The sequence below is a fragment of the Zalophus californianus genome, chromosome 11 (genome assembly GCF_009762305.2).
Source record: "Zalophus californianus isolate mZalCal1 chromosome 11, mZalCal1.pri.v2, whole genome shotgun sequence".
NCBI classification, from domain to species: Eukaryota; Metazoa; Chordata; class Mammalia; order Carnivora; family Otariidae; genus Zalophus; species Zalophus californianus.
The window spans coordinates 15,811,422-15,836,936 of NC_045605.1; the positions used below are offsets into that span (position 1 = coordinate 15,811,422).

At 49.8% G+C, this 25,515-nt stretch overlaps 1 long non-coding RNA gene across 2 annotated transcripts in view; it reads left to right on the forward strand.

Moving 5' to 3' along the window:
* The window catches only part of LOC113914188, a 171,048-nt gene extending 146,277 nt beyond the window's left edge, over nt 1–24,771 (forward strand). The window contains exons 5-6 of one of the 2 annotated variants that reach the window (XR_003517404.2): nt 22,658–22,789; nt 24,462–24,771. This is a non-coding gene — a long non-coding RNA (uncharacterized LOC113914188). Of the gene's footprint in view, nt 1–22,657; nt 23,238–24,461 lie in introns of those variants that run through there. The other variant, XR_003517403.1, reaches the window with a different exon arrangement.
* Nucleotides 24,772–25,515: the final 744 nt, after the last annotated feature.

The window sequence follows — 25,515 nt, forward strand, 5'->3', positions numbered from 1 at the left end:
CCAGGGACTCAGGTTCCCATTCCCTGGGTCCCAGGGCAGGGCCCCCTCCTCTGGGCTAGCACCTGTGTGATCCCCGTCCCTGCCCCAGCGCCGGCGGAGCATGCAGGGGGCACAGCTTCTTCAGGAGTTCACGTTCAAGACTGGCCTGGGGGTGGCTTTGGCGGCCCCCAGATGGGGCGGATAGGAAGTGGGCAGCTCTGCCACTTTCTCAGTCAGCTCAGGACAATAGACTTTGTTCAACGGAAGCCCAGGGCTTCCCCATATTTGAGAAAGAGCTTGGAAAGAGACCAGGGGAAGAGGAGCCTCTCGGCCGCGGTCCTTGTCCCCCTCCCTGCCCCTCCCCTGTCCTCCTGGCCAGGTTCCTGCCACCTCTGTTCCCAGGCTCCAGGATGTGTCTCTTTTACCTTGAGCCCAGGAAGAGACACAAACCCCTTTGCTGGTTCTTCTCGGCATTGCTGGGATCTGCTGGCATTTTCACAAAGGACTTCCATAAATACTGAGGGAGAACAAAAGGGAAGTAATTACAGAAAATACAAACAGCATGAAAATAGTCAAGTTTCTAAAGTACAGGTTTCCCAGCCTCAGATAACCACCCTGGAGCCCAGGAGGCTGGCCCGCCTTCCCAACAGGCCCCGTGCCAGGACTCCAGCCCTCGCAGGCTGGCCCGCTGCCACCGCACACCTCGGACCCCCGTGGGGCCAGGGGCCAGGGGCCAGGCCGAGTCCCCTCACCCTTCCATTTCCCACTTGAGGCTTGGCCTCGGCCGCAGCTGGCCACTTGGGTGTCCCTCAGCACGTGGCTTCCGGGGGAGGCCTTGACCACCTTGAGAGTCCCTGCTGAGACAGGGAAGCCCGGGTCTCCGCCCCCAGGCCCGGCTGCCACACACGAGCCACCCAGGGGTATTCTCGCTGCTGTGGGGGACAGTGGTGCCGTTCCTGTCAGACTCACCGTGGCCCCTGACTTGGCCCGCTGCCACGCATTGGTGAGCCCACGGCAGCCACCGCATGACCCAGCCCCCTGGACGGAGGTGGATCGGATTAGAACAGGTGCCTGAGCCGAGCTGGGCCAATCAGGGTTCATCTTGGGGGGATCGGCAGTAGGGTGGTGTCTTCACATCCTTCTTTGTCACGTGTGGCCCTGGGAGCCGTGGTGGCCATCTTGAGTGTTGGGTTTGCCCAGATGCGCCAGGAGAAGCAGAACGGTGAGATGATGAGCAGGAGCTCCTGGTGCCTGTGGGCTGTCCTGCCCTTCATACCAGTCCTTGACCACATTCCGGCCTCCAAGACACTCCTGTGTCCTTTCAGTAAACTTCCCCTTTTATTGAAATGCCAGTTTGAGTGGATTTCTGTAGACTGCAAGCCCCCCATCTCAGCCCATCCCGCCACTCTGTAAGTGGGACAGACATGGCAGGGCAGCCGGGCCCTCGGAGAACCAAAGGGGGCCCACTCAGGGACTCGAGTGAGGCGCTGAGAAGTCCCTGGGGAAAGGGTGACAGCATCCAGGAGCATCAGCCTTTTCCACCCTGTTGTGGGTGGGGAGCCTGGGGAGCTCATGGAGGGGGCGGTGCTATAGCAAAGGAGGACCTTTAGAATATTGCTTGCTCCTTACTATTGACGTTGAGTAGTCAGTGAGTGGACCTCAGCTTTCCTTTGAGCGTTCCACCTTCTGCCCCCCCCCCGCTGCCCCCCATTACTTTATTCCATGGGGGTGTGACTCACAGACGAGGAGTCTGAAGCCTGAGCTTGAGCCCCATCTCAGCCACTGATGAGCTGTGTGACCTTAGATAAGTGACTTCACCTCCCTGAGTCTGGCTTCCCCCCACCAATGAATGGTAACCACAACACTTTGGTACTTCGCAGGGCTCCGTCAAGCTTTTCCCTCCCTTGTCCCGTCTTTGCTCCTCCAGCTGCCTTCTCTTGCCCAGCCTGTGCCTCCCCAGCAAGCCTTCCCCTCTGACTACACCCTCTTCAGCACCTTCCGATCCCCTTCCTATAGTTCAGGGCCATCTTGTGTTGGTCATGGGTGTCTAGGGTTTCTTTGAGCCTTACTTTTGGGGGTGATGCTCACTCAGTCTCCCCCTTCAGACTGAGACTCCCCAAGGGCAGGGATCCCGTGCCTCCTCCTTCCTCTGGACCCGTCAATGTGCCTGGAACAGTGTAGAGCCCAGAGAGGGTGCCTGGAGGCAGTCTGCCCGGCCAGCTTCCTTCCTGACCTGTCCATCTGCTCTTTCCCTTCCCTCTCCTGGCAGAGAGGACATTCCAGAATCTACTTTCTAAACTGAGCCAGAGTTATGGGCTCCCCCAGCCTCTTTAGAAAACTAGCTCCAGCTACGGGAGGGTGCATTCTGGCTAATTCTGCCTTACATGGCTGCCCTTCCATTCTCGTACCCTTCTCTCTGCAGGGGAGGCGGCATGCCCCACCTGAGCCAGCCACCACGTGCCCACCCCCCTCGCAGCAGGCTCCTTCCCTTCCTCTCCCACTCCCTGGCTCTCCCTCCCATTGCTGCCACCCATCGTCACCCCCCCCACACCCCCCGCCTCTCCCAGCCTTTCTATTCCCATCCTGGCTTGTCTCCCCAGGCAGCTGGGAGCAGGGCGCCTTCGATTTCTCTATTCAGTCTGAGGCGTAGCAATTTTCTGCTCTCCCGTAATTAGGGGAATTTTAAGCAAACTCCCCGACGGATGATTACAGCAGGTTCAATCCAAGCTCCTTTGATCAGGGAAGAATGAGGACGTTGTTGGAATATTCCTCGACCTGCTGGCCAGACAGACTCTGAGGTGGAAGTCTGGCTCTTGGGCGCCCCCTGGAGGGCTCTGGACTTTCATCCTGGGGCCTGAGTGACCCTGGGTGCTGGGTCTCCCCAGGGGAGGACTGGGTTCAAATCTGGCTCTGTTAAGGATTATCCCAGATGTGGCTTCTCTGGCTTTGGGCCAACATCTGGACTCAAAGCCTGGGTTGGGGCTGGTGACTTGGGTGGGAAGGGAAGTTCAGGAGGCACAGAGGGAGGTCTCCCAGGACTGCTGGGAGTGGTTGTGCAGGCTCTCAGTAGTGGGCCATCATTCCCACTGTGGCCTATGTGAGCGAGGATTCCTGGGGCTTTCCAGTGTCCAGCCTACACCGTATACTTGTAAGCTCGAACCTGCCTCCAGGAAGTTTGAATGACTCCATTTTTCTAAACTGTCAGAGGGAGGGGTACCTTCTTAGAGTTGAAAGGGCCTCTTTTCTTAATCTTGTCCATTTCCCCTGAGTCTTTTGTGTCGGCCAGAGGCAGTGAGTAATTAACAGGGAGAGTATGGCCTTAGGAGCAGCCTGACTAGAGAATGACTTCCAGTTCAGCTACTTCCTGGCTGTGTGGCCTTGGTCAGTTAATGAACCTCTCTGAACTTTAAAATCTATCCTAAAGGATTATTTCGAAGATTAAAGAAGAAACAGATTAACACTGCTTGGCTCATGATAGGTGCTCAGTAAATAGCATTCCCTTCTCCTTTCTTGACCACTTCACACAGTCTAAACATCATCACCCTTCAGGGCAAACCCTATTCTCCTCTGTCTGCGCCCCCCAGCCCTGTGTGCCCCCAGTGCGGTGCTTGAGAGTAGACAGAGTATATTAATAGACTACTGATGTCTCCGGCATTCCCGAGCAGTGGGCCTGGCTTTTCCATAGGTTAATTAGGTCATATTTCAGGATAATTATGGCGGTATATTCCTACACTAATTAAGTGGCTTTAAACCATCTCCACAACGCAACTCCATGAATCATAATTAAGCCTTACCGCCGAGTGCCTCTGCCAGCCTCAGAGCCCCGCACGCGGCTTGCTCTGCGTGCTGTCTCGGGAGAGGATGCCCTGGAACCACGGGTTTGAAAAGGACTTATTTTCCTGGGATCATGTCAGGAGGACTCCTAGTGAATATTGGATGAGGCTTTGTGCTGTTTCTCTTTTGTTTTCACAAGGAGAGAGACGAAGAGAAATAGAGTGTTGATATAGGTTTATCCTCTTTTTTCCCCTGCTGCTCTGTTGGCTAGATTTGAATAGATCTCCAGGGGAGGCGGGCAGGGGCGAGAGAGGTGATGATGCTGGTGCACATGGTCGCAGGTGGCAGTTGATGGCGGGTGTGCGGAAGAATTCATGTTACTGCTGTTGTTCACTGGGGACCACGTCTAACACGAGCTGGCTCAGTTCATGGCTACCTGGGAAGGAAGACAAGAGCACCAGAGAGCACGTGTTTGGGAGGGCCGGATGGACCTCCTCACTCCTAATTGTTTTGTTCTTGATGCGCCTTGCAAGGTGGGCAGCTCGCACCTCAACAGTGGCCACCATTTTGGTTACTGTCGGTTCTAGCTTGAGGCATGGCGGGCTTATTGGCGCCGCCCATCAGGAGGTCCGGTTCTGAGTCTTGGCTCTACTGCTTGCTGGTGGTTACCTTGGGAAAGCCGTCTGGACATCTGAGCCTCAGCTTCCTTCTCTGGAGAGTTGGAAAGAACCCCAGCTGCCTTAGGACTGCTGAAAAAAGTTGAATGAGAAAATGGGATGGGGCCAACAACTCCGATGAGGAGTTAGCAAATTCTGGGCTATTCTTCCAACCATGGAGAAGGGCTCACACGGACAGAGCCACACTCCCTTCCAGGACTCCTGGGCGCCAAGGCGCTTATTAATCTGCTGGCTCTTGGGTCTGGTGTGTTCCATTCCTGGTCATGGAAACCACAGATGTCTCTGGGGGACCAGGATCCGGGACCTCAGGTGCATAGCACCAAGCGTAGACCACGGGGGGTGCTGGAACACACATTTTCTCCTGCCTGAGAGAAAATACAAAGGCTGTCTTACCCACTCCTACCACTGGAGCTTGGAGAGGCCACCGTGGGTGGTGATGGCATGTGGAGGATGATCACGGGATGTGACCTGGAAAAGGTTTAGGAATCAACAATATCTGGGAGCCTTGATCCTCGGCTCATGGTCCTCAAAATTCCTGGCCTCTGTGGTTTTCCTTTTCATGCCTCCCTGACCTCACCCTGCACCATCTCCCCACCCTGTTCCCTACAGTCCAGCCTCTTGCACCCAGCACCTTCCCAGAGCTAGCAGCTCAGGCAGCAAAGGGGACAGGGGGGACTTGTCTTCTCTCTCTCTCTCTCTCTCTCTTTCTCCCTGCCCCCCCTTCTCTCTGTGGAGAGATGGCCCCAGGCATTTGGAGAAAGACACTAATCAGCTAAGGACAGTGACAATATACCAACATCTGTGGAGGCCACGAGACGCTCCGCTGTCCTCAGAGAAAGGACAGGGAATTGGGGGTAGGCAGATGGGAAGGATGCAGCATTTATATAATTTGGTTGCCACACGCAGCCCTTGACTCCTCTGGCAAGAGAACACCATGTGAAGGTGCAGATAAGCCGCGCTGGAAAATTGACAGCAACGGAGGCGGCCCCGACCCCCGACTCGCTGCCATGGCCTGTGGCTTATGGCTCTGTTAGAATAGAGAGAGGTTAGAGGCCAGAGAGGCTTCCCCCAGACACCACCTGTAGGTGGAGGGGAATGAGCCTTGTTCTCCCTGATGGGCAAAGGGCCGTCCTGGGCTAGCGGGAGTTGAGAGCTCCAGGGTGGGGGCGGGGGCATCCTGTCGAATTCAGATGGAGAAGAGGGGCTGCTTCTTTAGTAGAGCTGCAGGTCAGATCCAAGGTGAACTTCCTGCTGTCTGCGTTGAGGAAAGGACGAGAGGCTGGAGCAATGGGCGGGGGCCCAGCACACAGCGGCGTGGGTGGGGCAGCTTCTGCGGGCTTGGACGGAGGCCCCGTGCCCACAGAGCTCTGCTGACAGCAAGAACGGCCTGTTGGCGATCTCAGCCTAGGAGGAGGACCTCTTCTGGAGGGGGAGGTTGGGAGGGGATGGAGAGAGTACTTGACAAGGACCAGACAGCAGATAATGGGGCTGGATAGTACTCCCCAGCAAAAGAATCGGGAGCCATGGGGGCCCAGCTTAGGGAGACAGCTCCCCCTGCATATGGCATTCCCATTGACTTCTTGTGCCCAGGAAGGCCTGCACCATGGACATTTAAACACTTCATGCACGTCTGCATGTGAACACACGTCTGTGCGTGTGCACCCATGTAACCACAATACGTTAGCACGAGGTAGGAGAGGATAGTCCTTGCTAGACCACCAATTCAGGGTCATAGGGCAGCCTTTGGTATATGACTTTACCTCGCTGGGCCTCAGTGTCCTTGTCTACACAATGGGAATGAACAATCCCTTGCCTACTCGCTTCAAAGAGCTGTCATGGTAAAAGACAGAGGGTGGGAAAGTCTGCTGCAGCGGTGAGGCCTAGTGAGGGTCATGTTGCTGTCCTACCCAAGCCTCTCCTGACAAGGGAGTGATGGGCACAGTGGCAGCTCCCTGCGCCTCCTCCACCGGCATCTGGTCCAGCCCCTGTGGAGGAGGATGAGTGGGAACTTACTCTTGTCAGAGCCCAGGGGGTTGCAGGAGGGGACTCTGGGGATGAAGCTCTCCTTCCCTCCAGCCCAGTTACACATTTGGGTCAACTAAACCCAACCCTGTGGAGCATCCAAGGATAAATAAGTCTCAAGGATCTCTCCCAGGGATAGAGAGAAATGCTGTGAGAACATTAAGACATGGAGGATGGGAATACAGTCACTAATAGGTGTCTATTATGGGGATGAGAAAAAATAAAAGAGTACCTAGAAAGGAGAAAATGCTGGAAGAGACAGTGCCTTAACTTTTTCCTGAATGAAAGGGACATATATACTTTCAGAGGGGAAGGGATTAAGGCAGTGCTGAACAAGATAAAGAAGAAAAACCTCATTTACAGACACATTAGGGAGACTTTTTAAGTGCATCTCAGAGAGGAAACGTCCACGCAGATCACCTACAAATAAGGAGGAATCAGAATGACAATGAGATGACAATCAAGTGATAGCTAGAAACTGTTGAAGTCTGTATGTAGCTAAATATTTAAATGTGGGGGCAAAATAAAGATATCCTCAGGCATAAAGAGGTGTGCAGAATGTATTCCAGCAATTAAAAAAAAAGTGAATCTGAGAAGCAGATAAAGACAAATAGGAGTGAAAAAGAATTTATTAGATATTACTGTTGCTCGAATGAATGATGAATATATGGCACAATCTGGAACTAAAGTCCAGATCATGTCAACGGGATAGCACTCAGGAGAGACAAGAGGTGGGAAGAGACCACAACCAAACCAAACCAAAATAGCCCAGGGGTGCTCAGTAACCTGGGGGGCTCAGTTGGTCAAGTGTCTGCCTTCGGCTCAGGTCTTGATCCCAGGGGCCTGGGATTTGAGTCCTGCATCGGGCTCCCTGCTCAGCGGGGAGCCTGCTTCTCCCTTTCCAACTCCCCCCTGCTTGTGTTCCCTCTCTCTCTCTCAAATAAATAAAATCTTAGAAAAAAAATAGCCCAAATATCCTACATGTGAGAAAAATAAAAACATACTACCAAATAGCCCTTGGACTAAAGAGAAAATTTTGAGGGAAATGGTGAATTACTTAGAATTAAATGTCAAAGAAAGCTCTACATGTCAAAATTTATGGACTACAGCTAAAGCAGTCCCATGAGGAAAATTTGTAGCTTTAAATACATCTATCAGAAAACAGGAAGGGCTGAAAAGAAATGAGTCATGTATTCAAATCAAAAGGAGGAAAAACAAAACAAAACAAAACAAAAACACAAAAAACCAAGCAGTAGAGAAAGCCCAAATAAGCAAGAAGAAAATACGATTAGAACAGAAACCAGTGAAATAAAGAATGATGCTAAGAACAGCAAAAACAGTATAAATGAGTACCAAAAACAAATTTCCCTGAAAAGACAAAATGAACATCCTTTAAAAGACCCGTAAAATAAACATCGAGAAAACAAGAGAGCAGATTTTAAAATAAACTGCAGGATTAATCCAACTCTGCAGAGCATCAGAGGGTAAGTGAGAGCGAAGGGTCCCCTCCCAGGGGTGAGAAAAAAAGACTGAGGTAAAACTAAGATTTTAAAATATAAAAATAATATTAGAACAATATATGTGTATAGGCAAGTATATGCAGTTGGCCCTACATGAAATGTAGAAATTTCTGGAAAATATGATGAAATCAACAGAAAAGCAATAGAAGGCCTGAACAGACCAATCGGATGTGGAGGAAAAGGATGTCTCGTGCACTCCTGGTGGGAATGCAAACTGGTGCGGCCACTATGGAACACAGTATGGAGGTTCCTCAAAAAGTTAATAATAAACCCCCTTACCATCCAGTACTTCCACCACTGGCTATTCATCTGAAGAAAATGAAGACACTGATTCGAAAAGCACCCATTGCCGTGGAGGGGAAGCTGTGATGGAGATGACGCAGTCTGGACCGATTGTGGCTAAAATGTTCTACTTTCTTGCAATTTTGCAACCGCACAGACACATTTTGAGACCCCTCCCAGGATCCCCAGAGAGGACAGCAGACCTGTATCAGATAATAGCCCTGAATATCACAGAGGCCTCAGGCATTAACAACAAAGGCTCAAGACTGCAGAGGAGGAAAACTTAAAAAAGGATTAAACTTTACGAAAACCATTAAATGAAAGACCTAAATAAAAAGAAATACTATATCCATGTTTGGATGACTTAATTTTGGAAAGATGTCTATTAGCCCCACATTAATTTCTACGTTCAGTTAAATTCCAGCAGGAATTTTGGGGAATTAAACAAAGTGAGTATAAAATTTCTCTCGAAGAATCGAGATCCACAGATCGCTAATCCAATTAAAAAAGAAACAGCAAAGAAGCAACATTTGTTCTGATAATCAAACCGATTACAATAAAAGTGTAATAATAAAAGCAGTGTGTTATTGGCATGGGGACAGACAGATAAACCAAAGGAACAGAATAAGGAACCAGAAACAGACCTAGACACACAGAAATAAACGGAATAAAAACAAGTCTAAAAAAAAAAAAAAAAAAAAAAACCGTAAGGGAACTCCGTATGAGAGAGAGGTGGCATCACAAATCAGTGAGAGAACGAATTATTTTGTAAAAGTCATCAGAAAAAAATGGTTCACTGTTTTGGAAATGAATTAAGTTGGATTGGTACTCAACACTAGATTTAAAAAAAATTTCCAAGTAGAGAAAGACCTAAATGTGAAAAGTAAAACTATAAACACAAATGGAAGAAAATGCATTAAAAATAATTCTAAACCTCAAAGTGAGCATTTCTTGAAACGATTTAAAAAACAACCAGACACTAACCATAAGGCACAAAATAAAAAGATTTGATCACATCGACGTTAGAGATTTTTTTTTTTTTAAACAGTATGAACAAAGTTAACAGAGGAGTGACAGACTGGGAGTAGATAGTTTTGGCAGTTTACAACCGACAAAGGTTTAATATCCAGCATATACAAAAAACGGCAAATCCATAGGAAAAACACGAGCATCTAAAAGAAAAAGGGGAAGTAGGATGTAAACAGGTCATTCATAGAAGTGACCGTTTGAAATCGCTATTAGCTATTAATTTCTTTAACACAAATTAAAATAAGAAGCTATCATTTTACCCCTCAGATTGGCAAAAATTAGAAAATGGGTGAGGCAGCGGGAAAGAGAAAGCCTTTAGTTCCTGTTGGTGGAAAGCGTAAGCCATGCGCAGAGAAACGCGCTGACCTTGGTACAGAGGGTCTGGTGCCCCACTGCTGCTGCTCACACACTGCGGGTGTACAGCTGTGTACAGCTGTGTACAGCTGCAGAGAGTCTCTAGCAGGTGCACGGGAGCCGTGTGCAAGGAGGCGTGGGTCGCGGGCAGGATCCGAGCCAGCCCCGTGTCCTGCACCAGGGGCCGCGGAAGTAAAATGTGGCGTTGGGGCTGACGGAATACCGTGCTGCAGTCCGCGGCAACGAACTGCGTCTCCGCTGAGCAACTTGGGGAGATGTTGCAAAGCAACCCAGGGGGAATTGTAAGAGACAGAATGGAATTGTTAGCGTGAAACCATTTATGTAAATTTCAAAGCACCGGCCGACACCGTGTTTTTAAAGGGTGCCCATATGTCTAAATAAACAAAACTCCAAGCATGAGAATGGAAGGACGTTTTAATTCCTCAGGTGGGACACAGGAGACATTTTGATGCACCTGTGCCTAAAGGGAAGTAGGTCTGTTCCTTATTATCCAGAAATGTTTGCTGTGGAGACTCTTGCCTCTTACCTCACCCCTGAGGTGGGGTTTGGGGATGGGGTGAACAGTCTGCTTTGCACATAGCTGACAATAAGAGCAAGCTAAAGGTTTAATGGCTGTTTTTGAGGCCACATCAAGAGCCTTTATGTCAAAATGGATTCATCAAGATGTCACTTACCCTCCCAGAAATAAATTAAAAGGCCCTGTGTTCCAGGGAGTTCTCTGGCCTGTGGAGGGGCTAATCGTATCTTCTCCTGTGAGGGTCACTGACCCTGTGAATCTCTGTGCTGCTGAAACAGGTCATTTTAAAATGGGAACATTGGTCTTTTCTGGGGGAACCACATCTCGAGCCAGGGCGCATGCTCTTTGGGTCCTAGGTCTCATTAGACTCCTTCATGGCCTCACCTTGATGATACTGCTGCCTCTCTGTTTGCATTTAAAAGCAAAAGAGAAAAAAGAAGTAAAATAAATGAGATCAGGAAAAAAAAGGCAAAAGGATTACTTAATAAAATAGTAGAGATCAAAACAGTAAAAACAGACAGCGCTGGTAAAAATACAAAAAGCTCCACTGGATGGGGCCATAAAGGGCCAAGTGAGGTCTTTTGTCTAAATTAAAAATAACTAAGCCATAAAGTAGGGAGCCCAAGCTTCAGCGTGTGGAGATTCCAGAGGCTGCAGCATGGGGCCAAGCACAGGGGGCCCTCCTGCCTTTCCCTTAGGCTCCAGACCCCAGGCCAGATACGGAGATGCGCCACCTGACAGCACAGGGCTATCGGAGTGTGTCTCCCCCTGGCAGTCTACAGTTCGCTGCTGGGAGCACAGTTCCGGCCTCCCAGGTCACCTTCCCTGGCCTCTGTTCATGCATCCCCCTGCCCTTTGCCCAGGTGGTCCCCGCCCCTTTCCTCCCTTCTGCCCTCCTCACTACAATTGCCTGCCCAGTAGGGAAGGGCAGAGTCACAACCTGTGGGCTCCTGTCCCAGTTCTGTCCCCTGTTGGCCACAGGACCCTATCTCTCAAATGGGGAGAACCATAACATTGGCCCTGCCTGCCTCCCAGGCATCCTTTGGAACCCGAGAGTACTACGGAAGGTGGAGGGGTTTTTGCTGATGGAGGATCAGTTTAGGACTCCCTTCCCCATGAAGCCTTAAGTGAATACTCCCACCCAGGCTGAGAGAGTGCACCCGGTTATCCGTAGCTGAGTGCTGTCAACACCCAAGATATTCCTTCCATGCCTGGAAAAGTGTGGAGGGTATTAGTCGGCGCTTAATAGATATTGTTTGATTAATCAAAAGGGCTTGCATTCTCATTGTTTTCCTGCCTCTCCAACCAGACTGAGTTCTCTGAAAGATTACCCTGTTCCCTCTCCTTCCATCCCTTCCATTGGTCCCATCTGTCATCAAATACTTGAGCATCTACTATGTTCCGAGCCCTGTTCTAGGCCACAGACACCGCTCCGCCCTCAGAAAGCCTGCATGCTGGGTGGCAGAGGAGGGAGGAGGCAGTTAAAACTCAGAGAAACAAACCAATAGCAAAAAGAATGGCAGATTCTGCGAAGTGGAGCGGTTAACCAAAAAAGACTGAGGCAGGAGCCACTGGGGGAGGGTGGCCAGGGCGGGCCTCTCCGGGCAAGGGGCATTAGGTGGGAGGATGAGGAAGGGCTGGCTGGTGACCACAGTGGCGGGGCTGAGGGGGAGCATTCTAGCGAGAAGGAACCATGTCTGCACGGGCCCCCAGGTGTCAAAGTCGGGATCGGTAGCCGGTAGGACGGGAGCCAGAGGAAGCCAAAGGGAGGGAGGTGAAACCCGAGAGGGAATCCGGAGCCAAATTACATGGCAGGTTCCTGTGGGCCAAGAAGCGGGTAAGGATTTTCTTTTTAGGACAACAAGGAGCCACAGGGGGATTCTAATCCGGAGGGCAGTGTGGTCTGTTTTATGCTTCGGAGACACTCTCTGTCAGGGATCGAAGAGGATGTTAGACACGGTGAGGATGTGGGACATTCTACAGGACAGATGGCCTGCTTCAACAGGGCCGGAGCGGGGGGTCAGTTAATGACTCAGAAGGCTCAGGAGACATCGGCCAAATGCAACGGACTGGACTTGCTTGCATCCTGATTTGAACCAACCGACTGTAAAAAGTCGTTTTTGAGGCAACTGGGGAAACCTAGATTGAGTATTGGATAATGCTTAGGAGCCATTGCTAATTTTGTTAGGTGTGTTAATGGTATGGTAATTAGGAGAAAGGAAAAAAAGTCCTTATCTGCTAGAGACGCAGACTGAAGTCTTCGCAGGTGAAATGAAATGATGTCTGAGATTTGCTTTAAAATACTGCAGGAAAAAAAAAATCTGTGTCTGGGAGAATAGATGAAACGAGATTAGCAAAATGTTGATCAGTTTTGAAGCTGGGTGATGGTACATGGGGGTTCATTACACCAGCTTCTGAAATTTTCCATAAGAAAAAGTAGGAAAAAAAAGAAATTTTTTATGCGAGGAATTGGAAGGAAACCATCTGTGGACACCCTGCTCACTGCCCCGGGCGTATGCCCAGCCTGTCCCAAGCAGACGTATTTGACCGTGAGCTGTGGACTCGGATAAACCTGGGGCAGTTTCTAAGTTGGCCAGTTGCTTTCTGTTACCTTGAGTCGAGCCACTTAGTTTCTTATCTGTAAAATGTGGGCTTATTATAAGTAGTAAATAAAATAGTGCACGTAAAGCCCAAGCTTAGCGCCCAGGCAGTGGTGACTGTTCAGTTCCTGATAGCCATGGTGGACGTGGTGTAGATGGGGCTGAGGCATAGCATGACTATATTCTGGAAACTTCTCTCGGGGATTAGTCTCCAATATCTTAGAAAGCTGAGGCCAAATACATGTGTCGGGGTGCCCAAGCCATCAGGCATGTGTACACACCCCTGGCTTGCATTCACGCACCTGCACACACACACACATAGCCACCCCTCCACGGGGAGGCCTCCTCATGGCACAGCCTGAGCAGGCTTGGAGTTTGACCTCTAGCAAAGGCTGGGGTGGTCCTCCTCAGAGGACTAAGAGTGAGAAGAAGAGGGTTATGCTCAGAGGAGACCGGCTGTGTGGCCCACGGAGGAACTGGGTACCGGGTGGCCCAGGTGAGAGGGCACAACCGGAAGGAAAGGTGGTGCCATGGGGTGAGCAAGGGGCTGAGGAGACACTAGAGTGAGAAGGGGGGCAGCTTGGGGCCTTGGGGGCCCTGCAGGAGGGGCAAGAGGAAATGCCTGACTGGAAGGTCTTCAAATACAGGAAGAACAAGGAAAGCAATCACCAAACGTACAAGCAGCGTGAAAACGGTTATTTCCCAGGGGCCTGTTTGTAGTCTCCGAGTGGCTAACCTTGAGCCGCTGAGAGCTGGATGACCTCACAGGCCCCTCGCGGCCCCCCAGCTCCTCTCTCTGTGGTGGGGACAGAGAAATACAGGCTGGCCCGGCCTCCCGAGACCCTTCCTCTCTGTCCCGGTTTTTGATCTGAGAACCTTGCAGCTTCTAGAGCCGAGAGGGAAACGCTTGGATCTGAGAGACGGCCCCTGTGGTGTGTGGGGGAGGGTTAGCCCCCACCTGCCCAGGTAGCAGAAATAATCACAGGATCCTATGCTGGAGAGAGACAGGGAAGCACAGAGGGGCCTGTGCCCGAAGGATGGGGAGTGAGGGAGAGAGGGGGGTGGGGGCAGAAGAGGCATCTAGAGCTCAGGTCTGGGGGGAGGGGCGGGTGTGCCGAGAGAAGTTTGGGGTGCTGGGGCACCTCCAGCTCCCAGGGAGAAAGGCAAGGAGGCAGGGCAGAGAGGGCCAGTGCCCCCTCCCTTCCCCCCACCGCAGGCCCTGGGGCAACAGGCTAGTCGTGCAGTTCTGTGGTCATCACCGGGAAGATGCTTTTAATCAAATCCGAAGTTGAGTGGCAGGAGGGAGGAAGGAGACCCATTCTGCCTTCACTTGCTGTATTCCAGAGAACGGTCTGGGGAGTTGCTAATCCTGCCCACATCGCATTAACACCGATAAAACACCCTGACGACTCCCACTCCTCAAATGTCAACATTTATTAACTCCAGAGCCTGGTGCCAACTTCCAAGCGGCCTCCCTCCGAGGGCAGGCCTGGCAGGAGGAGCAGGTGGAGGGGCCCTGTCCTGTGGTCATCAAGGCCCCCTGCCCTTGGTTCGGCTCTGAGCTCTTGGGGTCAGTGCTGGGAGTCGGGGCTCAGAGCTCCCAAAGTCTTGCGGACACCTGTGTCGGAAAGGGGGCTTCTCTTGCTTCTCCTAGCCGAGGGAATTTGTCCCCTCTGCCCATCCTAGGAAGGAGCAGTTTCCCCTGCAAGCCTGGTCTCCTCACCCCCACCGTGGAGAGGAGTCCTCCCGGTGGTATGGTGGGGAGTGCCTTGCTGGAGCCTCAGGCTTCCTTAGGCCAGCCAAGGCTGGGGACTGGGGCTCCTTTGACAGACCAGACAACCAGACACCACAAAGTTAAAGTGGCTTGCTCAGGAGCTTGGGGTCAGGGCTGGGAGTCAGATGAGCTTTTATTCTGCCCGGTCCACTGCCAGACCCGCCTCACCTCAGGGCACACCCCAAGAGCCTTGGGACTGAGGAACAGCTTCTGGGAAGCCAGGCAGGTTCCAGGAGCTGAGCCTCCTCGCGTGATGGTTGCAGAGTCACCTCCTGTCACGCCGGATTTGCTACTGGGGGAGATCTCTGTCCACAGGGGTGAATGTGGGCATCCCAAGGCGGTAGTGATCACAGGGGCATCTAGGAGCAGAGCCCCAAAATAACCACAGCTTTCCCTCGAAGCAACTTTCTTATCTGAAAAAAATTCAGGCACATGGGCCCCCCCCCCGCCCCACTCTACACTGAGTATGCCTCTTTGTTTTAAATTACTTACCAGTCAAATCACTTAACTTTCTCCTGAGAACCTTTGAGTAAATTCACATTCCAGGAGGCGGGCCGTGCTGGGTGGGTGTCTTCATGTGCTCACCAGAACGCTGAGGGACTTAAGAGGCCGAGTTTGGGCAGCGAGGCTTTGAATGACCTTCGTGCCTGTCTCACCGGCTTGTGGCACTCACGCATAGGAGCACTTTTTATTTGGAGTGAGGGGAGTCTTCATTAGGGGCTACAGTCATTTCCAAGGATGGCCGCGACAAATTACCACACGCTGGGTGTCTTAATACAACAGAAGCAAAATCTCTTACAGAAAGGAGACCAGAGGTCTGAGAGCAAAGTGGTGGCCAAGCCATGCTCCCTTGGAAGGCTCTAGGGCAGGATCTTGGCCTGCATCCTCCAGCGTCTGGTGGCTGCACGTGTTCCTTGGCTTGTGGCCACATCACCTCCATATCTGCATCTGTCTCTACATCACCTTCTCCATTAGTCCAGAAGAGGAGTGACCCAGGCTTGTGGGGATGGAGTGTTTAGGGAAAAGCAGCCCCCCACCAACCTTGGAGTCAGATGAGAAGAAGGTTTGGCTCTAGGTTTGGGGTGATGGGGCCCAGGCGGTTCATAGGGCTGTGCCACTCCCAAGAGGGCCTCCCACTGGGGTGGTGACATCAGCTGGGGTCAGTCCCCTTCTGTCTCGGCACTTTGGGCTGAGCTTCGGGGGCAGCTTGGTTCATAAGGAATGTGTCCCCTGCTTCACAAGGCAGTCTTCCCTTCCACAAACATGGCGGGGGGCGGGCCGCCACCCCTGTGCATCGTCTGCTGTGGGCTCGGGGGGCTACAGCGTGAAGAGCCCCAGCCCTGTCTCCCTGGCACCCCGGTGAGGGGGCATGGAGTCAGCCTCCAGGCTTCCTTCAAGACACTGGAAAGTGCCATGGAACCTTCTTGCGTGGAGAAGGGACTGGCTGGGGAGAGGCTTGAGTATTTGCTCTCTGAGGGGAGACCCCTGCACGTGACTTCCCCCTCACACTGCCTACATTATCACGCTCTACATTTGAATACCTGTTGTCCCATGAAGAGTCCCCACGTCTAAGGTAGCACACTTAGGCCAGCAACGCCACCGTGACTCAGGGCACCTCTCAAACTCCCTCTGGGCACTGCCATCAGAGTCCGTTTACAGTGAGAGGACGCCTTGCTTTACAATCTCTCCTCCTAACAGCATTGACCTAAGAGCTGCCCACAGCCTGAGGGCTCCCTGTGTTCCAGGCTTGGCTCTGGATGCCTCCCGTTTTTTTTTAAAAATCACATCTGGTGCAGTCAGTGGCCTTCAGCCAAAGCCTTCGAGAATCCAGAAAGGCAGCAGCTATTTGTCATTTGAGGATGGGTTTGGGTTTTGGAAATGATGCTGAGGCTCTCCGAGCTGAGGCTAGAGAACCATGTAGCAGGGAGAGTCCTGTAGAGTGAGGAATAAGGGCTCCAGAGGGCCTGGCAGGCTGCCCACCCCTTCCTCTGCTCTCAGCCCGCTGTTCTGCTGCTGTGGCACCTCTGGTGGTCACAGCAGATGCGGCCATGTAGTGCCTGGCTTGGCTTGCTACGTGCTCCATTTTTCTCTCCCATTCCTTCCTTGTCCTGGTGCGTTTTGTATGGTTCGCAGGGGTTCCCAGGGGGGACTGAGCCTCAGTTGCCTCTACCAGTAACCAGCTCAGTTACCTTTGGGTTGGCCTTTCTCCTTCCCTGTTTCTCTCTTCCCACCATGGCTTTCCCAGGGATCAATTCCCCAAAGAAGCTACCTGCATGGAAGACTACATTTGGGGGACCCAGGCTGACAGCTGCCCTGTGGGATTTCATTTGAGGTTTTATGAATGAATTATTACAACAGAGCCTGACAAATGAGGAATGGCAGATCCAGTGACATGTGTCCTTAGGCATTGTCTCATGTGCCATTTTTTTTTTTTTGCTCTCTTCTTATTTTAAAAAAACAGGTTTATTGAGATCTAACTCACACAGCATACAACTCACCCATTTGAAGTGTGCAATCCAGTGGTTTTTAGTATATTCACAGAGTTGTGCAAACATCACCACAATCAATTTTAAGAATATTTCCATCCCTCTAAAAGGAAACATGGCGCCCATTTGCAGTCACTACCCATTTCCCCCTCAAACCTGCCCCCCACCCCCAGGCAACCGCAAATCTACGTCCTGTCTCTATAGATTTGCCTATTCTAGAAGTTTCATTTAAAGAAAATCATATAATATGTGGCTTTTTGTGTTTGACTTCTTTCCCTTAGCATAATTTTTTCAAAGTTCATCCAGGTTGTAGCATGGATCAATAATTCATTCCCTCTTTTTTTTTTTTTTTTTTTTAAATCCCCATCGCCTATTTCACCCATCCCGTAGCCTCCGACCCCCTGGTAACCATCAGTTTGTTCTCTATCAAGAGTCTGTTTCTTGGTTTGTCTCTTTCTCTCTTTTTTTTCCTTTGCTCCTTTGTTTTGTTTCTTAAATTCCACATATGAGTGAAATCATATGGCATTTGTCTTTCACTGACTTATTTCACTTAGCATAATACTCTCTAGCTCCATGTCATAGCCTTTATAATACTGAGGTGTGTTCCCTCTAGACCTGCTTTGTTGAGGGCTTTTATCATAAATGATTGTTGAACTTTGTCAAATGCTTTTTCTGCATCTATTAAAATGATCATAGGGTTTTTATCCTTTCTCTTATTGATGTGATGTATCACACTGATTGATTTGAGAGCAATCCATTCCCTTTTATGGCTGAATAATAATCCATTGTATGGATATACCACATTTTATTTATACCTTCATCAGTTGACAGACATTTGGGTTGTTTCTATCTTTTGCTATTACGAATAATGCTGCTATGAATATTCATGCACAAGTTTTTGTGTGGATGTGTGTTTTTATTTCTTGAGGGTGTATATACACCCAGGACTGAAACTGCTAGGTCAGCTCTCTCTTCTTTTAATTTTTACTTTTATTGTTAGATTAGACAATACATTTCCATATTATTTCACAGTTTAAAAGGTGCAGAAGAATTCCTGTTCTTTCCTCAGAGACAACCAATATTTCCCAGTTTAAATGTATTTTGGGGGCACGTTTCTAGCATATATGAACAATTATGAATATGTGTTCTTCCTTTTTTTACACAAGTAGTGACATATAATACACACTGTTCAGCACCTTTCTTTATTCATTTAACATTAACTCTTACAGATTATTCCATGTCATTACAAAAAGAACTTTTTATTCTTTATAAATGTGTAGCACTCCCTTGGATGGAAGGAAATAATTTATTTAATTTGAATAATTTATGTCATCAATTTCCTATTAAAAGGCATTTAGTTCTCCCCCAATCATTTGTTATTACAAACAATGCAATGAAAAGCCTTGAAAAAATACCATTTCCCAGGGTGCGTGGGTGGCTCAGTCAGTTGGACGTCTGCTTTCGGCTCAGGTCATGATCTCAGGGTCCTGGGATGGAGCCCCAAGTTGGGCTCCCTGCTCACTGGGGGGTCTGCTTCTCCCTCTCCCTCTGCCCTTCCCCCAGCTCGTGTTTTCTCTCTCTCTCAAATAAATAAATAAAATCTTAAAAAAAAAACACCATTTCCCTTATGTTGAGCTCATCCATAGGATACATTTCTAAAAGTAGAAGAACCTTATCAAAAGGTATGTGAACTTTAAAGATTTTTTATTTATTTATTTGAGAGAGAGAATGATCTAGAGAGAGAGAGAGCATGAGAAGGGGGAGGGTCAGAGGGAGAAGCAGACTCCCTGCTGAGCAGGGAGCCCGACATGGGACTCGATCCAGGGACTCCAGGATCATGACCTGAGCCGAAGGCAGTCGCCTAACCAACTGAGCCACCCAGGCACCCAGTATGTGAACTTTAAATCTTGACACCTAATGCCAAATTGCCTTCCATAGAGGTGATACCAATTCACTGCCCATCCGCAAGGTATGAGCATGCCTGTTTGCCCACACCTTCACCAATCTGATGGGTGAAAAATGTGTGATTTTAAATTTGCAGGTGTTTTTTTTTTTAGGTTTTATTTATTTATTTGACAGAGAGAGACACAGTGAGAGAGCAAACACAAGTAGGGGGAGTGGGAGAGGGAGAAGCAGGCTTCCCGCTGAGCAGGGAGCCTGATGCAGGGCTCGATCCCAGGACCCTGGGACCATGACCTGAGCCGAAGGCAGATGCTTAACGACTGAGCCACCCAGGTGCCCCTTAAATTTGCAGTTTTCTTATTATAAGTGAATGAAAGCATCTTCGATTCTCTTTTCTGTAAAATGTTCATATCTTCTGCCCGTTTTTCTACTGGATGTGGTCGTTTTCTTGATGATTTGTGGATGCTTTTTATTTATCAGAGAAACTAGCTCTTTGTCTATAATATGAATGTCTAAAACTGCTTCCGATGAGCTAAGCCTGTTGCTTTTGTAGATTACTGTTCATAAATATGCAGGTTTTTCTCCCTGAGAAGGTATTCTATTGCCCACCCTGTTGACCAGGGGTAGCTGTGACTTGCTTGGGCCAATTAAATGTGGGCAGAAGCATGTTTGTCACTCTGGGCATAAGTTTGAATTGCCAGTGCTCTGCACCTTCTCTTTCCTGCTGCCATGGTAATTGGCATCAGCAGATGATGGCTGTGCCTCCAGCCGAGGAACCCAAAGTGAAGGTGGCAGTGATGACAACATGGGAGCAGAGACCCTGGCCAGTCTGCGAGAGAACATGTAGCGTGGGCAAGAAAGAATCCTTTGTTGTTTGATGCTACTAAGACTTCGGCTTTTTTCTTTTTTTCTTGCTGCAGCATAACTAGCCTCTCTTGACAGATATAGATGATTTTTGCCACCAAGAAAATTTTTTCATTTTGATGAGGTTAAAACGATCAATTCTTTATTTCAAGACTTCTGGGTTTGTATCAGAAGATCTTTCCCCAGTTCTGGATCATTATTTTAAAAATTCTCCCATGGTAGGTTGAAAATCCATGATTTCTCTCCCAATTAACTCTTTGTCTATAGACAAGGAGATCTGAATCAGGCAGATCTGAATGTTGTTGTTTCATTGTTAAAGAAGCAGGGGCCTGGGGTAGCGGCCGAATCAGCCACCGTAACCAATGTTGGATTACGTCTGGCTGCTACTAGGAGACTTGACTGTGGACGCTGACTCCAACTAGGAGCTTGTTCTTTCACACAGAAATCCAGAGTTGGGCATTCTGGGGCTGCAAGGGCAGTACCAAGGGACATCAGAGACTCAGGCTTCTTATGTACTTCTGTTTTACCCTCCTTAAAATGTGGCTTTCTTAGACTTCATGGTCTAAGATGTCTGCAGGAGCTCCAGCCATCAAGTCTGAGTTCCAGGCAGGAAGTAGGAGGAAGAGAGTAGGGTACAAGGGCCTGTGCCAATTGTTCATCTCCCTTTGGAGGAACTTTCTTGGAAGTCGCACTCAAAAACTTTTGCTTATTATCTCATTGCTCAGAATTTAGTGGTAGGATCATGACTCGTTCCAAAGGAGCGAGTATGTATACTATGTATATATTTTCAAGGAGTGTTTCACTAAGTATATTTGCTGGGCAGTCTGGGTGTTGGTGTGACTGAATGGTGCCACATGCCCCTGGAGTGTGGTAACAAGGTCCTCTGGTAGCCTCAGGGCTTTGGAGGCAGTACCTGCTCCTCAAACAGGAGCTCCCTGGGTGGTGAATGCCGGCAGAAGGCCCCACAACCATCAGCTTGCCCTCCTTGCTTCTTCACCCTTCGCAGGCCGGCTCCGGCTTTGGGGGACTTCCAGGATGTGGCTGCACCTGTGTGAGGGAGAGGACCCCTGGGGGGGGCAGCTGGCCTCGGCTCTGGGAGTCAGAGCTCTGGCGGTCTGTAGCCTGTCCAGCCCCAACCAGCACTGACTGCCTGAGGCTTCCCCTCCCCTGAGCCCATTTCTTTCTCTGTAAACTTGGGTAATGAGAACCACTTCCCAGGGCTGCTGTGACAACAGAATGAAATCATGTCTAGCAAGGCCTTTGGGGTTGCCGCTGTTGACCTTGGGACAAGAAGAGAAGACTGCCTGAGAGTCCCCCCCTCCCCAGCCCTTGCCACCAGGTGGCCCACGGAGCAGGGGCGGCCCGTGTCATCAGAGAAAGGCCCGGAGGAGAAGGGTGTGCCCCTCCCCTGTTCACCTGCTCCCACACTTGCCACTGCTTCCTGACCTTCCTTCGGGATTTCTTCACCAGCTCCACAAAACTGGAGTCACTCACTTGCCATCAGACCCGGCTTCCCTCCCCACTCCAGCCCTGGGGTGGTGTCGCTCAGCCAGTGGCCACTCACTAAACTCATCAGCCCCTTTAATACCTTCATCTACTTCATCCTCTCCTCTGCTAACATCTCTAAACACCTCTCCCCCCCCGACCCTTTCTTTCTCCCCACCTCCACCCTCTCCCTGACCCGAGTCCCCTCAGCCTCCTGCTCTTAGTCACTCAGGGCCTTGTATTAGTCAGGAGAGGCTAGACTTGCGCCCTGGTAACTAGAGCCTCTCCTCTCAGTGGCCTAATTAGTATATACATGTTTGTTTCTTGTTCACAAAAATTTGCATGACTCTCTAGGACAGCTGTCCTCAGGGATCCAAGTCGCTCAGATCTGGCAAAGGCACCATCTTAACTCATGCCACATTTGTCACTGAGGGTGAAGAGAGACTAGGGGTTCTGCTCGTCTCTGCTTCCAGCAGAGGCGACACTCAGACCTGCAGCCCATTGGCTACAAGGTGCCTGGCTCTGCCGGCTGCAGGTGGCTGGGAAATGTGGGGAGCACGCATCTGCAGTCAAGTCTCTGTTTCTCGAAGTAACACATGCAGCAGCTGCCTCTGCCAAGAGCCTATGGGAACCTCCTACCAGTTCATATCCCAGTTCCTGCCAGCCCCGCGATGATTTGGCCCCACCTGATGCTCCCCAGCCCATCACCTGCCACTGCTCAGAGTGAACTCTCCACTCCAGGTGTATCGAGCTAAGTCCTTCCTCCAAGCCTCTGCCCACGCCGCTCTCCTTGTTTATGTCTTTTGCTACTTCTTTCCTACATTCTTCAGGGCCCAAGTCAAGGTCAATCTCTTTTGTGAAAAAGCCTCCTCTTGGCTCAGCCCCTAGTGCTCTCCCGCCTCAGAGCTCTTTCTCGGCTTATTTTTAAGCTCTCACTCAGCCCTGAGCATATGTTCCTTCAGTAGCCGGTGTAGATTGCAACCCTTGGAAGTCAAGGGCTGTCTCATCGTCTTTGCCTTCTCAGTAAGGGCTCTCAGTGATTTTAATTCATGAATGGTTATTAAACACCTACTAAATGCCAGACACCACACTCAGCGAGGAGGATGCAAAGAACAAGGAAACATGATCCCAGAAGGAAAGAAACTAGCATTTTTATGTGCCTGCTGTGTAACATTTAATGATTAGGAGAGCGCTCCGTAGTCGGCTTGGGGTCGAATCCTGCCTCTGGTTAGATTAGCTACAAGACCTCAGGCTGTTACTTAACTTCTTTAGCTTGAATTTTCTCACTTCAACAAGAATACTGATCACTATCTCCTGTATTTGCTTCTCAGGACTGCTGTAACAAATTACAGAAGTGTATTCTCTCCACAGCTCTGGAGACCGGCAGTCTGCAATCAAGGTGCTGGCAAGACTGTGCTCTCTCTGAAGGCTCTAGGAAAGACTTCCTCCCTGGCCTCTTCCTAGTTCTGGTGGCGCCCAGCAACCCTTGGTGTCACTTGGCTTGTAGGTGCATTATTCCAATCTCTGCCTCTGCCTTAATATGACATTCTTCTCTCTCTCTCTCTGTATGTCTTCTCCTTTTTTAACAAAGACATCAAGCTGTTGGACTTAAGGCTCGCCCTCATCCACTATGACCTCATCTTAACTCATTACATCTGAAAAACCCTAGTTCCAAATAAGGTCACATTATGAGGTTCTGGGTTGACATATATTTTGGGAAGGGACACATACTCAACCCACGACACCCACCTCATAAGATTATTGTGAGGATTAAATAAGATGGTGCCTGTAAATCATTTGGCACAATGCCTGGTGCACAGAAAAAACTCCTCAAATGTTACTCATTTTAAGAACAGTATGTTAATCAGGATTATGTTATTTGCAAGTATCAGAAAACCAACTCAGCCCTGGTGTGGCTGGATCTGGGTACTTAAATGAGGCTATTAGGAATCTTTCCCTCTTCATCTCTCAGCTGTCTATGTCGTCTTTATTCTCGGGGCACGATCTCCCAGCGAGGTGGTGAAGACACCCCCTAAGCAGGTCCAGGGCTCCATTTGACTAGCTGATCATCCTCAGTGGAAAAGCAACACTTTTTTTTCTCAAGAGCTCCAGCAAAAGTCTCAGGGCTGACTCTCATGAAGCTAGTCTGGACCATGAGCCCATCCCGGAAACAATCTCTGTGGTCAGGGAGATGAATATCCTGAATGGTGTTGGGGGGTTGGTGAGGGATGGGGTGCAGCGTTAGCCAACGTGGAACCACGTGAACAGCAGGTGGAGGAGGGGTGGTTTGCAAAAGGGAAATCCCAGTGCCGGCCGATCAGATGCTGAGCGGGCAAAAACACAGCTCGTGTTCTATAGATCGTGGCAATGCTGTGTTCCAGCTCCCAGCCCGGTGCCTGGGACTGTGCAGGAGTGTAGTAGGTGCTTACTGAAAGATGGCATGGATGGTGCAAGAAGGAACACGCTAGTCACCAAGTCAATTTGCTCATGTTTTTTCGTTACTTCCCGCAAAAGCAGGCAAAGGAGGTATTATTATTTTCAGCTTGCAGGTGTAGAAACTGAGGCTTAAGTGATTGAGGCTTAATTGAGTTTAAGTGATCTGTCCAAGATGACTGAATGAACAAGTGGTGGAGCCAGGATTCAAAGCCAGGTGGGTCTCATTGCAGAGCCCGTGCGCCTTCTGTCGTACCACACTATCTTTGTCCCCCAGACTCACAGCCAGAGAAGAAAGAGTTTGAAGCCATACTATGGCTTTTCGATGCAACGACAAAATAATGCATTTCCTAGTCACCTTCCAACAATTTACCACTCCAGAAGCTCAAACTCCCCTGTTCCTTTGGTCACTTCTTCCAATGTGTTGCCCTTTGTTAAAAATGGTATATAAGCCCCTGGACTTAACCATCTCTTTGGGTTTTCACTTCTTTTCTGTGAAGCTCCATGCCTGTAAAAATATTGACATCAATAACATTTGTATGCCTTCTTCTGCTATTCTGCCTTTTGTTAGTTTAATTTGCAGACCTCAGGTACAGAACTGAAAGGGTAGAGGAAAGGTGGTTCATTTCCTACAATGATATTTAGGCTGTTTCTAGTTTTCAGCTATTAGGAATAAAGCCACTCTGAATAGTCTTGCCCATGTCCTTTGGTGGACATAAGCCAAAGCACTCATTTCTTTTAGATATGAACCTCAGAGTGGAATCGTTGGGTCATCTGGATATCTTCTATCAAACATTTGTTGCTCTCCAACTCTTTCCTCTTGGAGTCCCTCAGATTGTGCAGAACCCCTGCCTGCCTAGACCTCAATAAGCCTAAACGCAGAGGGTTGGACAAAATGACCTCCCGAGGGCTCTCGGCATTTCCCAGAAGGATTTAGCCATAGGTCTCTGGCCCCAGCTCCCGCCAGCGCCACTGTTTGCTCATGAAAATGTTTCAGGTGATTAGCCAAGTAATGACATCTTAAAACTGTAGAGCTAATATATTATGTAATAAAACACAGGAGCAAATCTCTTTGACACATACTGGTGATTTACTCTGCCAGCCATAAAGATAATTACATTTCAGGTTGATATATAAAAGGCAGCAGGCAGAGCTTAAGAAGAATTAGCATAGTTTTGTGTCGGACCTCTCCATCCACGCGGACCTGTTCATCATTCCTCTCGCAACCAGCCAGCAAACACTGACTCAGCTGGGCCTGCCCAGCCACTGGCCACCGCTGCCACTAGAAGGACCTGTTGGCGGCATTGAAGGAATTGCTGCAGAGGCTTAGGTTTGGGGTACAAGGCATTCATTTCTATAGGCAGCTCTGTAACATTGCAGGAAAGACTCCAGCCTGGGAGACAGTGCACTTGTCTCTGAGCCTGCTATGCCTCTTCCTGCCTTAAGCGAGTCACCAAGTCACCACCCCTCTTGGAATCAAAATATGCCCTGGGCAAGATGCTCCCCCCACTTCCTTGGCCTGTTACCCAGGAGAGGCTTATAATGAATGCTCTGAGCTTTTTAGGACCAAAGCAGAAGTCAAGTCTCTCAGTCTGTTAAGTGTCAGTGAACTTCTAAGGACAAGGGGGCAGGGCATTTGTACCCGAGCCTGTCCTGGTGTCACTGACTTCCGGGATTCCCTTCCCCCATGTTCCCTGCTGCCCCAAACCAGGAGGCAGGGGCCCAGAGGGGGACACTCAGGCAGAAGTGCCCAAACTCCCTGTTTGGAAACAGGAAACTGAGGAAGAGAGAGAATG